The sequence below is a fragment of the Pinus tabuliformis genome, chromosome X (genome assembly GCF_031772625.1).
Source record: "Pinus tabuliformis cultivar Carrire ecotype Pingquan chromosome X, CPIR1, whole genome shotgun sequence".
Lineage (NCBI taxonomy): Eukaryota > Viridiplantae > Streptophyta > Pinopsida > Pinales > Pinaceae > Pinus > Pinus tabuliformis.
In genome coordinates this window covers 575008635-575024929 of record NC_142308.1, presented here as the reverse complement: position 1 = coordinate 575024929, position 16295 = coordinate 575008635, and positions in this window count along the sequence as shown.

Below are 16295 nucleotides of genomic sequence, written 5' to 3'. Positions count from 1 at the left end.
TAGTGATAACACTTCATTTTCATGAACTGTATATGAGATACAATCTTTCTGTTATGCGTTAATTGCACTACTGTATGATGCCTAGCTAAATGTTTATTTTCATATATAATCATAAGATATATGCGATATAGTTTATACATTTATTTGACTAACTATTTAGTCAAAGAAATTATCTTTTCACGTTATCACCTTTGTTTAATGTGTGATTGATCTTTATTATCACATGTCAAACATATATCTTTTTAGATCGCATATCACACAAAATACTCGGGTTTATATTAGATTAAGTTAGCTAGAGATTTGCATGATAGAATAAGCCATTTAGTTATCACTATCCTTACTGCAATCGCTTGAAAACCACCCACTCTCATTTAAGCCACCACTTCAAACGGAAAAGGAGCTGCCTTTAAGCTCTGGAGCGGGTGGTTATCCCCCATGTTGGAGCAATAGAAATATGAGGCTTCAACAGAAGCTTACCACTCACAACTATAAGGATGGAAGTGTTGTTTCCTCTAGCCTTCCACAACCTACAAGGTTGACACCCCAACAATTGGAAGAAAAAAGAGCGAAAGGGCTTTGTTACAGTTGTGATAGCAAATACACTAAAGTTCATAAGTGTGCTGAGAAGAAATTAGTTTACATAGATTGTGAAGAGGAGGAAGAAAATGAACAAGAAACATCAAAAGAAGAGGATATACACCAGGAACAAACCCTAGGGAAAGAAGAAATGAATCCGACCATATCTTGTAATGCATTGGCGGGAATTACCACTCCTCAAACTATCAAGATAAAAGGAAATATCAAGAAGAAAAAGGTAATAGTGTTGATTGATTCGGGCAGTACCCATAATTTTATTCATTGTAAGATAGCCAAGGAATTGAATTGCTTCTTATATCCAGCACCAGAGTGTCAAGTAATGGTTGCAAGTGGAGGAACCATAAATTTCTTTGGAAAGTGCCATAATATCAAGTTATCCATGGGAGAATATGTATTGAATAGCCCAATGCTTTCCACTGCAATGGGTGGTGCTGATGTTGTACTGGGATTCCAATGGCTACAATCCTTGGGTACAATAGCTTTTAATTTTCAAGAACTTTTCATGATTTTTTCTTTGGAAGTAAAGGAAGTAGAATTAAGAGGTATCGCGGGGAAACCAGGAAAGATAATCATCTCTAATGGAATGACAAAGCTTCTAAAAAAATAACAACGAGGTGTAATTGCACAATTATGTTCGCTAGAGGTTCCCACATCAAAATCATCTATTTCTCCAGATCTCTAAAAGGTCCTGGACAATCATTCCAAGGTATTTGAGACTCCCAAAGGTCTTCCACCTATTTGTGATCATGATCATGCTATTCATTTGATTCCAGGAAGTGTTCCTCCAAACATCGGGCCTTACAGATATCCCTATGCCCAAAAGAGTGAAATTGAACGTATGGTTGCATAAACGTTAGAGGTTGGTATAATTCAATCTAGTCAAAGTTCTTTCTCTGCTCAATTAGTACTGGTGCAAAAGAAGGATGGATCATGGCACATGTGTACGAATTATAGGGAGCTCAACAAGCTCACTATTAAAGATAAATTTCCCATTCCTATCATTGATGAACTATTGGATGAATTGCATGGAGCAATTTACTTCACCAATTTGGATCTTCATTCAGGATATCATCAAATCAGAATGAAAACTGAAGACATTCTGAAAACAACATTTAGAACTCATGAGGGTCATTATGAATTTTTGGTCATGCCTTTTGGCCTTACCAATGCACCTTCTACATTTCAAGGTTTGATGGATTCCATTTTCAAACCCTTCCTTAGAAAATTTGTGTTCGTATTTTTTGATGATATACTAATCTATAGCAAGCCTTGGAAGGATCATGTTCAATATGTTGACAGGGTGCTCAAACTATTGGAGGAGAAACAATTATATGCAAAAAGCTCCAAATGTTTTTTTGGAGTACAAGAGGTGGAATATCTGGGTCATATTGTATCTCATGATGGTGTTAAGGTAGACCCTAGCAAAATTAAAGCCATTAATAAATGGAAAATCCCACATCCATAAAGCATCTATGAGGATTTTTTGGGTTGATAGGGTATTATTGTAAGTTTGTTAAGAATTATGGGAGAATAGCAGCACCTCTAACAACATTATTGAAGAAAGATGCATTTTATGGACTCCATAAGCAACGAAGGCATTTGAACATCTTAAAGAGGCAATGTGCCAAGCACCGGTCTTAGCCTCATCGGACTTCACAAAAACCTTTATTATGGAATGTGATGCCTCAGGAAATGGAATTGGTGCTATTTTAATGCAAGAAGAAAGACCCATTGCTTTCGAAAGTCGTCCAATCAGAGGAAAGTATTTACCCAAAGCTATTTATGAGAAAGAAATGTTGGCAATACTACATGCACTTAAGAAATGACGACCCTACCTAATGGGAAGACACTTCAAGGTAAAAACGGATCATGATAGTCTGAAATACGTTTTAGAATTAAGATTATCTTCAGAAGAGTAGCAAAAATGGGTCACAAAAATGTTGGGTTATGACTTTGAAATCATATACAAAAAATGGAAGCAAAATGTTGTGGCAGATGCACTCTCAATAAAGGATGGGGACGTGGAAGCATTGCTATGTGCCATTTATATTATCCAACCAGATTGGATAAACGAAGCAAGGGAGGAATGGAAGAATGACGAAGAAGTGTGGGCACTCATTCAAAACTTACAACAAGATCCCAGTACATCTGATACATTTAGCTGGAAAAATGATTCATTATGGTAGAAAGATCGCTTATACCTATGTCAGAGTTCCCAACTCAAACAAAAGATTCTTATGGAATTGCACACCTCCCCCTTGGGAGGGCACTCAGGATTTTTAAAAACTTACCACATGGTTAAGGAGTTTTTTTGGGATGGCCTTAAATATGATATTCAAAAGTTTGTGGCGGAATGTTTGGTTTGCCAACAAAATAAAGTTGAAACAATTAAGACCCCGGGTCTATTACAACCTTTACCCATTCCAAGTCAACGTTGGGACGAGGTTTCAATGGATTTCATCATAGGTTTACCCAAGTCCGAAGGAAAGAGTGTCATCATGGTTTAGTTGACAGACTTACTAAGTATGCACACTTTTGTGCATTATCTCATCCATTTAAAGCTAGTACAGTTTCTACTGCATTTATGGAAACAATTCAAAAGCTACATGGAAACCCAAATATTATTGTAAGCAATAAAGACCGCATTTTCACTGGAAATTTTTGGACATAATTATTTTCTTGTCTTGGTACTCAGTTAGCTCATAGCTCATCTTATCATCCTCAATCTGATGGGCAAACTGAGATAGTAAACAAATGTTTGGAAGGCTATCTTTGTTGCTTTGTATCTGATAAACATACACAATGGTTCAAATGGTTGCCTTTGGCTGAATGGTGGTATAACACTTCCTTCCATACTGCAGCAAAAATGACCCCATTTATGGCACTTTATGGATATCACCCACCGTCCATCACATCATATTTAAGAGAAAATTCTAAGGTTCAAGCAGTGGAAGATCACATCGAGCATCAACAACAAGTTCTCCAACTCTTAAAGGATAACCTAACTTTGGCACAGAATAGAATGAAACAACATGCAGATCAACATCGCAGTGAAAGAAGTTTTGATATAGGTGACTGGGTATTTCTACGACTACAACCATATAAACAAATGTCCCTCAAGCAAGCTAAGAAGGATAATAAATTATCACCAAAGTATTATGATCCGTATAAGGTGTTGCAAAATATTGGTACTATGGCATACAATTGGAGCTTCCTGCAGCTTCCCGAGTGCACCCAGTTTTCCATGTTTCATGCTTAAAGAAGGTTATTGGTGACAAGATCCTAGTTCAAACAATATTTTCAGAACTTGACGAGGAAGGAAAAATCATATTGGAACCTGAAGTAGTCACAGAAACAAGAACTCGACAGCTGCGAAATTGATCAATTTCGGAGTATATTGTCAAGTGGAAGAACTTACCCGCGGAAGATTCCACATGGGAGGATGAGAATTTTTTATAGAAGCATCCAAAACTACTCAAGCATTGAGGACAACACTTTTTTGAATGAAAGGGGCACGTTAGGTCCCTATAATACTAGTTATTCCCCATTACTATTGTCATTGTAGCCCTTATTGTTATTGTTGTGCCCCTATTGTCCCCATATTGTTATTATTGTGCCCCATAGAAGCCCACTATTGTTATTGTTGTGCCCCTATTGTCCCCATATTGTTATTATTGTGCCCCATAGAAGCCCACTATTGTTATTGTTGTGCCCTTATATTATTATTGTTATGTCGACTTTGATTATATTGTGACCCCTTAGACTCCTATATATAGAAAGGAGGTTTTGTCATTTGTATCATCCAAGAATTGTTCATTTGTGTAATGTAAAGGTTGCCCCCTTGAAGAGGCTAATTTCTAAGGCATTGATCTTTCTTTTCTATCTTTCTGTGAGCTGGTTTCATAACATGATGAGTAACATGACGAGTTGCGATGACCTACTTGGAGGTTTGAAAAACCGAAAAGGGGAAATCAACTAAGTATAGAAGAGCGTATGCGACAAGTTTACAGAGGTGTTGAAAAACCGACGAGTCGGTGGGCCGATGTGCGGAGCGACGAGTTGGGTGGACCGACACATATTTTTGGTATTTTTCATGGGCGACCCACCTTAACCATGGAAGAATGAGTATATATTGATGGTGGAAAGACATCAAGAAAGTTTAAGCATAAGCATTGAGCAATTACTTCGGCAGACTAAGGAAAGAGCAAACAAAGGAGGGCGAGGTGCAGGCGGACCGAGGGCCACAGTGTCAAGCCAAGGAAGAAAGAAGAAATGCAGGTTTCGGGTTTCAGTGAGTTGCAGGTGGGCGCTTCTGCCTAGCGGACGAGCCGCAGGTGGGTGTCCCTGCCCAACGAGCTGCGAAGAGCGACCCAACCTGGCGGAGTGGGTGCTCCTGCCCAGCGACAAGTTGCAGAAGGTTTCGGGTCTGCAGATGAGTTACAAAAAAACTGCCAACGCAGACAAGGTGCCTGTGCAGACGAGTTACGAAGAACTGTCAACGCGGATGAGCTAACTTGCAATAAGTTGCGGAGGGCGACCCAGGGTGGGTGTCGCTGCTCGGATGAGCTGCGGAGAGCGACCTGACCCAGGAGGGTGGGCTCCTTTGCTCGAGGGAGAGCTGCACGACACAAGCGTGGGCCACCCTGAATGACAAAAGTGAGCACTGCTGAACGAGGAAGCCGAGTTACTGTATTTTGGCAGAATTTCTAAGGTGAATCACGGGGTTTCTTGGCAAAGGTTGTATATGTAAAAATACTTGTAAAAGATTGTATTATTATTATTGGGCAGACTCTAATCTGGGAGTTGCCCCTCCCATTAAAAGAAAGTTATCCTCTGTGCATATTTATATGATAATGATGGCGAATGTTAATTACGCTGTGTAAAATGATGAATGCTTAGTAGAATTGCAGAAAAATAACTAAGTGTTGAATGTTAGGCGTAACCCGTACTCATTAGTATTGGTGAAAAGAAATTGGGTAGCGGTGCCGCACCTACCTAAGTGCGGTTGAAAGACCACCGCTTGGATAGGGGCGTGATAGATGGTATCAGAGCTTGATTCAGAGAATCAAGTTTTGCAGATTGAAGTGTTACTACTACACTTCGTGACAAGTTTAACAGAGGTGAAGCATTGTGCTTGGGCCAAGCTGAACAACGAGACATGGCAAGTTGGGAAGAATTCTAAGGGAGGCTCTTGGTGATCTTATGCAGGTTGAATTTGATGAATGAAGAGAACCCACAGATTCGAGATGAACTTGAGGTCTTGGAAATAAATGTTGAAGACTAACTTCTTTGACTTTGTTGGGAAATGGGGCAGGATGTAGCTGCAGATTGCGATGAAGAAGAAGAAGCCATGATGTATGAGGATGTTGCAGATGTGACCATAATGGAGGAAGAACTTGAGGCACGTTTGATTGCTCAAGCTGAACCAAGTTCATACATGTCGCAGACACTGATGGAGGAAGGCACTCACATGGAGGAGCCTCATGACAAAGTAAGTATTCCTATTACTACTTATGTTTCATTGGAGGTTTTGGAGGATGGGCCATATGTAGGGAAGGGTGAAGAAAGTTTGCCGATGCGATGGAAAACCTTACCATGGATGTCTAGGATGAGACCTTGTGCAGAGAAGCAAGGAACATTGATTGTTGCAGAACTTGTTGGAGCAATTTGCGACCTCATGGCAGGAGGTGCAAATGCTCGTGACAAAGGAGGAACATGATGATCATTGCGGAGGATGGGTCATGCTTTGGCCATATGGAGAATTGGCTAAGTGCTCAACATGACTCATGGATAGATTGAAGAGAGGGAACACCGAGTTATGATGATTTGATACTTGGGTGGACTTCTTCATGGCTGAGACCAAGAGGCAGTCTTAGTGGACCTTTAGTGGGGGAGGCAACGATGATGGAAGGAAACTATGACTTGATGATATATGTGTTTTGAGTGACCGAGGGCACTAAACCTAATTGAGGACGAGGATGAGATGCCAGATGTTTTGATGGATCTACTTAGTTAGATAACATGGGCAGCTAGAGTCATGGACATTGAGTTGGATAGATGGAGTATGGCAGACACTATGCAGAGACATTATGCAGGAGCACTTGTAGAGATGTAATTTATGGACATCCAATGAGGAGTGCCAAGGCAAGGATGTTGCGCTGATGGATTGTTGATATGACATGGAGACATTTTACTTATGAGTCGATGGGGATGTTGTGAACCTTTGTACAATAAGGCCATGGACTGGTTGGATTTGTGAGCAGACTATGGCGTATCCATACTACATGAAGTGTAGAGGCATCTTGCAGTGGTATTTGAGGCCAAGACAAGTATGGTTGCTGAGATGTTAGGTGGAGATGATTCATATGAGTTCATGATGACTTGAGATAGTTGCAGCTGATGGAGGCTTTATATTGTTTGGAGTTGATGGAGTTGCAACGATGATGATGCCTTGGTGGTAACACTTGGGCATGGGTTGAGCCGCGACTTAACCACTTTTGGTAGACATGGAGGCTGATTGGTTTATGACCATGGGTAGCACATGGATGATGAGATAAGTGTATACTTGTCCTGTTGACAAACTTGAGGTATGGCATATTACAAATGTGATGGAGGTTGTTTCATGGACTTGGATGTGGCAAATTGAGATTTCGTTTGATGAGAGGATCTCTTCATTTTGAGGAGTTGGACTTCACATATATGGATGATGATGTTTGGATAAATGCAACTGATTGACACCAACATCATGGACAACATGTTGCGGATGAGATGGATATTACTTCATGGGCCTGGGCATGGCTTACTTACATTTGGATGGAGATGGGATGGATTCTTGGTCGAGTTGATGTTGTGACAGGATGCTGAGAGAAATGACTGATGATGGCATGAGGAGGTTCATTGTCGTGATCTGATCGTGACAGTTGGATTGATCACCCGACTAATTTGAGTCATGGAGGCTAGCAGTGTACTGAGATGTGTTGAGTTGAGTTGGATTATCATGACAACAGTTCACATGGTGACGATACATGATGGGGATCGACACGATATATGTTGCAGTGATAACATGTAGCTTGAGTTGGAGGGACCAGCCTTCCCCGATGGGGCAACATGTAGAGATTGTGATGGATGTGGTTGATGATCATGGATTGAGGAGACTATCCTGTTCAAGGAGTCATGAACCTTGGTGGTTTATGCGATGTTGGAGTAGAGATGGGCAACATGGACATTTTGTAGATGTTGGATCTGGAAACACTTTGCAATTTTGTATGATGGTATTGTTGAGGATGACCACCGTTTAAAGTGGGGGAGTATGTCATGCCCACGAGCTAAGCATGTGCAACGAGTGATGAAGGGGTGGCAAACTTTGGTTAAAGGTGATGAGTCGAGGTTCGACAACGAGCGGGTGCGTTCGGTTAAACGCGCCTCGGTGAGTGTGTGACAACGAGTTGCGATGGCAAGCTACTTGGAGGGTCAAAAAAACGAAAAGGGAAAATAAGCTAAGTATACAAGAGCACGTGCAATGATTTTATAGAGGTGTCGAAAAACCAACGAGCTAGTGGGCCGACGTGCAGAGCGACGAGCTGGGTGGATTGGCGCATCTTTTGGTATTTTTCATGGGCGACTTGGCTGGTCGGCCTAAGCAGGCCGACCCACCTTAACCATGGAAGAAAGGGTATATATTGATGGTGTCTTGGTGGTGGAAAGACATCAAGGAAGTTCAAGCATAAGCATTGAGCAATTACTTGGGCAGGCTAAGGAAAGAGGGAACAAAGGAGGGCGAGGTGCAAGAGGACCGAGGGTCACAGTGTTGAGCAAGGAAGAAAGAAGAAACACAAGTTTCGGGTTTCGGCGAGTTGCAGGTGGGCGCTCCTACCCGGAGGATGATTCGTAGGTGGGCGCCCCTGCTCAGCGACCTGTGGAGAGTGACCCAACCTGGCGGGGTGGGCGCTCCTGCCCAACGATGATTTGCGGAAGGTTTTGGGTCTGCGGATGAGTTACGAAAAAATTGTCGATGCAGAAGAGCTGGGGACGAGCTTCCTGTGCAGACAAGTTATGGAGAACTGCCGATGCGGACGAGCTGACTTGCGACGAGTTGCGAAGGGCGACCTCGTGTGGGCACCTCTGCCCGGATGAGCTGCGGAGAGCAACCCGACCTGACAGGGTGGGCGCCTCTGCCCTAAGGCGGGCTGCACGACACGAGTATGGGCCACCCTGAACGATAGAAAGTGGGAGTTGATGAAGGAGCAGGTCGAGTTACTGTATTTTGGCATAATTGATAAGGTGAATCTTGGCAAAGGTTGTATAAGTAAAATACTTGTAAAAGATTGTATTATTATTATTGGGAAGACTCTAATCTGGGAGTTGCCCCTCCCATTAAAAGAAATTTATCCGCTGTGCATATTTATATGATAATGATGATGAATGTTAATTCCGCTGTGTAAAATGATGAATGCTTAGTAGATTTACAGAAAAATAACTAAGTGTTGAATGTTAGGCGTAGCCCATACTCATTAATATTGGTGAAAAGAAATTGCGTAGTGGTGCCGCACTTGCCTATGTGCAGTTGAAAGACCACCGCCAGGATAGGAGCGTGACACATAGGGTGGTGGTATGAACTTGCCGAAGTAATTCAGGAACTATTGGGAAGAAAGATATCAACATGTTGGGATACCTACATAATTTGTTGCAGGTGAGATGAGTATGGAGGCCTCACTCATGGACACTTCGTGGATCTCCTCGAGACCTCCTTCTCGAACTATCCAAATGATTATACTATACAAGAGCACGTGTAATGCATGCAAGTAGGTCCTCAGAATGACCATTGAGGTTATTTTATTCTAGAAGGACTTGAGTGTTTTTTAATTATATTTCTTAAGAAGTTTTTGGGTGACATAATGATATCATTTATTATTATATTGAATATTTCTAGCTCATACTTCGCTCATCGCCCTTGACCGAAACTCAAAAGGTGTGAGTTGACTGACATCCCAGGCAAGCGCTCAACGTGCAATATCTTTAAACTCAAACGCCCATAGACAGAATAAATAAATAGAAGGAATTAGTTGAATCATTCTCCATATTCCAAGATTTACTAGTTACAAAATAACGATAGCGACTTATCACTACATAATTTGTACAATCAATCCTCAAACTTCTCCCCATTTTTACATCTCGATCATGAAATTTCTAGAAAGTAGATGATATTTTCCTACCACATGGACATTGTTGGCCAACACTATGTTTATGAATTAATTGTTTAATAACTGACACTGATACATGTTAGTTTTAAATTTTGAAACTTAAATGTGATTGACCCCAACATGAAATCTAAAATTACACGACACTGAACGCACATAAATTATTAACACATTGAAAGTTTAGTGCTTTTACTACTTTCAAATTATCACGTGTTGTCCATGTCCTTGACAAGCCAACAAGTTCAACACTAACACCTTGTATTATTAGCCTGGTTAATGCTTTGTATTATTAGTTGTACTATAAATCTTCTTGCTTTATACTCTTATGTTAGTGAGCTTAGTAAGCAATGAGAAGAAAGACTAAGCTTTATTGAATATGATATGTATGAGGTTGATTTCAAGTCCTTATCCTATGTAAGCATCATCTCTCTACTCTGTACATTAAACTAGATAGTACTCTTATTCCCATTAGTGTGACTACTATGTTCATAGTGATGTGTTTTATTACTATGATATTGGTATTAAGTTCTAACTATTTCATAAATTGACTGCTCGCATGAGCATGCTGTATTCAATTTAGAGTAAAAAAGGGCTCAATGAGTAAGCACATATGTGGGAAATAATTATTATTATGTTGGTTTCATCTCATTTCTTACTACTAGTATGATGTAGAGTACTATAAGTATGAAGTTCGAACACAGTGCCTTATAGAAGGTTTTTTCATATAAGTTACCTTATGTCTTTATAAGCAACTATAGTTTATAGTTTTATCTATGAAATTTCTTGGTTTCTTGATTTCTTTGTGCTATTGCTGTAGGTCCAACACTGAGATTTTGAAGAGCTATCACCTGTTGCACTTTTTGCTTTTTGGTAGAGCTACCACCTGTTGCACTTTTTGTTTTCCTACCAAAAAGACAAGGACTTGTTGCTCAACAACTTGTCTTGTTTAAACATTAACTTGCCTGATTTTAAAACATATAAATCTTTTTTCATAACCCATGTTAACTAATTTCCCCGAAAATAAAGACAATTTAAAGACACTATTTTTTTCATAACTCATATTAACTAGTTTATTCAAAAAGAAAGTATACGAGTCTTATTTTTATATATATTTTGATAATTTTTATTTAAATTGGATTTAAAAGAATTGGAATTATAAAATTAAATTGATGTTCATAACTCATATTAACTAGTTTATTCAAAAAGAAAGTATACGAGTCTTATTTTTCTATATATTTTGATAATTTTTATTTAAATTGGATTTAAAAGAATTGGAATTATAAAATTAAATTGTTACATCAATTTATTGGAATTATAAATTTGAATTATTGGATCTATATATTTTAAGTACTTCAAGATTTTTCAAAGTATTATATTTAATTATATATTAAAAAACACAATGTAAATAATAAAAAATTACAATCTATCCATGAGGTGTAGATCACTTGGTTTGTGTGGGGTTTAGTCTTTGCTAGGGCACAAGTTCAAACCTCACGGGGAAGGGTTGAGGATGGAAACCACTTTAGGGGAATTAAACTTCCTAAGGGGTGTTCAGGCTCGACTGAACCTTGTACAATCTTGGTGATAAACATTCCATTGTGGGTGAATCGATCTTCTTCCATCTAATAAACGAGCTAGCCTCGCCTAAGCTCAACGTAGTCATAAAAAAATAAATAAAAATGATTGAGCCTTATACAATCCTAGTGATAAGCATCCCAATACATGTGAATTAGTCTTCTTCCATCCAATAAACAAACTAGCCCTAATCAAGGTTCAACTTAGTCACAAAAAAATACATAAAAATTAAAAACCACAATCTCACAAACACTATATCAACCAATAAAAAAAACTAAAAATAAAATATAAAAAACTAACCTAATAATAAGCTCTATAAATACAAAGAAAAAAAAAACATTTGTTTAGATTAAAAAACAATAAACATTGGACCATGCATTATATGGTTGTGTTGGGTACATTTCTTTATATATATATATATATATATATACATGAGGCTTTAAAAACATTTAGAGTATATATATATACAATCTAACAATTATAAGTAAGTCCACATTTACAGATAAGAGTTAGTGGTGGTTGCTTTCACTTCCCATTAACAATTGAGTTATGATAGTTTTGCTATATTAAAAAAGAGAGGATAAAGTATAAGGCTATACATGTACATTTTTTTCTTTAGAACCATACCCTTATTTTTTATAGATATTTTATAAATTCCATAATAGTTAGACTATTGTTGATATGTTGAAAATTGTGATTTTTGAATTCAAAATGCTTTGTTGATAATTTATCGGGGTGGTGAAAGTTTGTTGTTGTCATCACCCGCATCAAGGCTATGGCATTCATGCTTATTCTGCATATGTACTTGTCATAGTGGTTGGGTCTACCGGCAAGCCCTAGGTGGCCTTTGGAAAAATAAAAACTCGTTAGTCTCAATTCTTGAGCCAAATGACTTCGGTTTCGCTAAAGTTGGCTACTCCTAAATATGGGAAGGACCATTGGAAACCAATTTAAAAAATAAAACATCCCAATGGTATAGATACATATTTATTAAATATCATGGTTATCCCAAATTTGTATTAAGTTAAAATACACAAAGAAACATAGTTAGTACTTATTGAATCGTAAGGATATTGATGGGAAAAAGTATAGAGTCTTGAGTTTTAGGATTTATTGTTTGGTATGATTTTGGTAATTAGCGAGATAAACACGTGTATAAAAAAATATATAGCACCCTAAAAATGACAATATTGACTACTTATACATCATTAACTTTGATAATTAACAAAAAAAAAAAAAAAACCATAACTTCATATATCTTTTAAGTATTACAAAAAATTATTTAAATAACTTAGCTTTATTATTTACTTATAACTTATTATTTATATGATTTAAGTAATTATCAATATTATACTTTATATTTATACTATTTTTAATTGTTAAAATTACATAAACCAATTATAAAAATTAAATTTTTATCCTTATATCAAAATTACATCAATCAATTAACATAATTGTCCTTCACATAAGACACCAAAAACAAAATATCATTACAAACTTACTTTATGTATTATGTTAAAACAATGACTCGAGACAACCTACACTAATGATTCCTCCCATATGATCTACCTTGTCTCTAGATATGTTGTCAACTTCATTGGAGATCTACCTTTCCAACTTTCAAATAACTCTTGAATATGAAACGCAATGGATATGGTCATATCTTGTTGTCACTTTATCTTTACTAGAATTTGTTTATGAACCTTTTTATTTTTAAATTTATCTTTACTAAATTTGTTTATGATTTTCTTTTTTAAATTTCATATTAAATTTTAATTTTTAATTAAATTTTTTTCATTTAGAATTTTGTTTCTAAACGAACCTTTAATATTTTTTTCACTATTCATTTCCATTTAAAACATAACTTTACTAATTTTTTAAAGAGAAAAATAATTTTCCATCTCATCACATTTAATGATAAAGATTTAAGATTTTCATCTTGATCTCAAATTTATTAGATCTTATCATTGTAAAAACAATTCTACCTTGGTCTTTAATAAATTTCATTTTTTTAACATACATATAAACTAATTTCCTAAAAACAATGATAATTTAAAAACTTAATTTTCAATATATATATATATTATTTTTATTCTAAATTTGATTAAAAATGATTGGAATTATAGATTTGAGTTATTAAATATATATAATCTAAATACTTTAAAATTTTTGAATGTGTCATTAAAAAAATGTAATTTAAATAATAAAAAAATACAATCTCACCAAAAACTATATCAACATATTTTTAAAAAATAAAAAAATTATATATATATATATATTTTTTGGTAAATTCTTGACTAAAATCTACTCTAATTATTCCTCCTTGATATGATCTAAATCATTCCTCTTGATATAATCTACCTTGTCTCTTGACATGTTGTCAATGTCATTGGAGATTATGTTTCCAACTTTCAAATAACTCTTGAACATGAAAGACAACGAATATGGTCATATCTGGGTGTCACTTTATCTTTACTAGAATCTGTGTATGAACTTTTTATTTTTAAATTTATCATTACTATTGTTTATGATTTTTTATTTGTTTATTTATTTTTAAAATTTCCTATTAAATTATCTTAATAGGATTTCAATTTTTAATTAATTTTTTTTCATAAATTTTAATCGATCTTTAACTAAATTCCTTTTATAATTCTTAAATTTTTTTAGAATATTTGTTTCTAAATAAAACTTTGAATATTTTTTTCACTATTTTTTTTCGTTTAAAATATAACTTTACTAATTTTTAAAGAAAAAAGGAAGAAAGAAATTATCTTAACATCTATGAGGCTAAAGATAGCATATGGGACATATTGCTTCTTTATCTACTTGATGTATTCGACCCCTTTTTTGTGGAGCTTCACAATAAATGCTCCTAGCTTCTCGACAAACCCCTCGCTAAATAGATTATCCCAAGATCTAGTTGCCAGCATATCTGCATAACTTCCCTTGTTGTCTCTGAAGGCCTCACATTCTAAAATGAAATGTTTTTCTGTTTCCACTTTTCAAGAAGAACAAAAAATGCATGCTCTGTTTTTTGTTTTGTTTTTGTTTGTTTGCTTCTTTTTTTTTCTCTGTTGCATAATTTGTCATTAAAGACAACCTTAGGTCATCTATCCTCTTCTATTTGCTCATTTTTTTTTTTAAATACCTTATGACTCGCACCATAACAATTGCTTCAATAGGAGTAACCCATGTTTCACTTAACAAGAGAGTATAAGGAACTGCACTTTTAATCTTGAATTTGTTTGTAATCAAACGCATCTGAATTTTCTCAATTTGTCTCCACTGCATGTCGGATGTACTGTTGGCCCATAGTTCACAACCATAGAGAACCACCAGAATCACTAGAAGCCCAAAAAGAGTTTGAGTGGTTTTCCAGTCCCATAACTCTGCCTCTCTACATCTATTTTGAAAGCATAAAATGCTTTCCAACCCCCAAAGTTCTTTTGTTTCTACAACCATCCCAGCTTAGATTTTTGTTGAAGCTAATTCCGAGGTATTTGTAATCCACAACTTCTTCCAGAATGTTGCCATCAAAATAGAACTTATGCTGGTTATGTTTTTTTTTATAGAGAAAACCACTACTTTCGTTTTGCTGATATTGACTTGCATCCCCACACTTCTACAAAAATGATCAAGGGATAGTAAGTGCTCTTGCAAACGAAGAGCCGATTTAGCAATCAGAATAAGGTCATCTGCTTACAAAAGAAGCCTTATAACAAACTTGCCCAAATAGATACCATCACCCCCTTGCGAATTTAACCACTCCTCATGCTTGTCGATATATAAACCAAAAAGGGTAGGAGACAATGGGCAACCTTCCTTGGCCCTGATATCGCTTCTAAAACTTTCAGAAATGCCTGATGAAGTTCTAATTTTGACTTTCACCTCTTCATACAACCTATGCACATCTGCTCTCAAATGTTTAGGAACCCCAAGTTCCTCCATTTTGTGCCAAAGCTTATCCCTAGGAACCTTGTCAAACACTTTTCTAAAATCAACGAGGCAACAAAAGACTTGTTCCTTTTTCTCCCAAACTTTTTCAATGATGTGCCTTAAAGTTATACAATGATCAACTGTGGAATGTTTAGGTCTAAAACCTGCTTGCCCTTTAGCACGCTTATCTCTTTCTTCTACCCACTTGCTAAATTTATTTTCTAGCATGCTAAAGATATCAATGAATTTTATATCTCATCACAAAATTAAGACAATTGGCAAACAGAGTTGTCTTTAGTGTGACTTCTTGGACTTTCCGGTACTGGAATCCGACGGAAAAATTTGAGGTAAAATCTTTATTTGTGTTATTTAAACTGGTTTTTTTCACTGTATATATGGATTCAACACCCTTAAAAACCCCTAGGGCACTTCGATTGTGCAAGGGTTACCCATCAAGCTTGTTATTTCAATAAATTCTTGTCGGATTTTAGAGAAATTAGACCAAAAAATCCCACAGGAAAAGCTTCAAACAAGTCACACTAAAGACAACTCACAAACAAAATGATAAAAAAATTAAGATTTTCATTTTCATCTCAAACTTATTAGATTTTACCATTGTAGAAACAATTCTACCTTAGTTTTTAATAAATTCCTTTTTTTAAACATTGATTTGACTATTTTTAATATATATGAACTAATTTCCTAGATCAACTATAATTTAAAATACTTAGTTTTAAAAATAGAATTGTGTTCCATAATTCATATATTTTTTTTTTAAAAGAAAGTCAATTTAAAAAAAACACACATAATAATTTAAACATTTTATTTTTAATATTTTGATTATTTTATTGTAAATTTGATTAAAAATAATTGGAATTATATATTTAAGTTGTTAAATATATATAATCTAAATTCTTTAAAAGTTTTGAATGTGTCAACATTTATTTATACATTAAAAAAATGTAATTTAAATAATAAAAAATATAATTT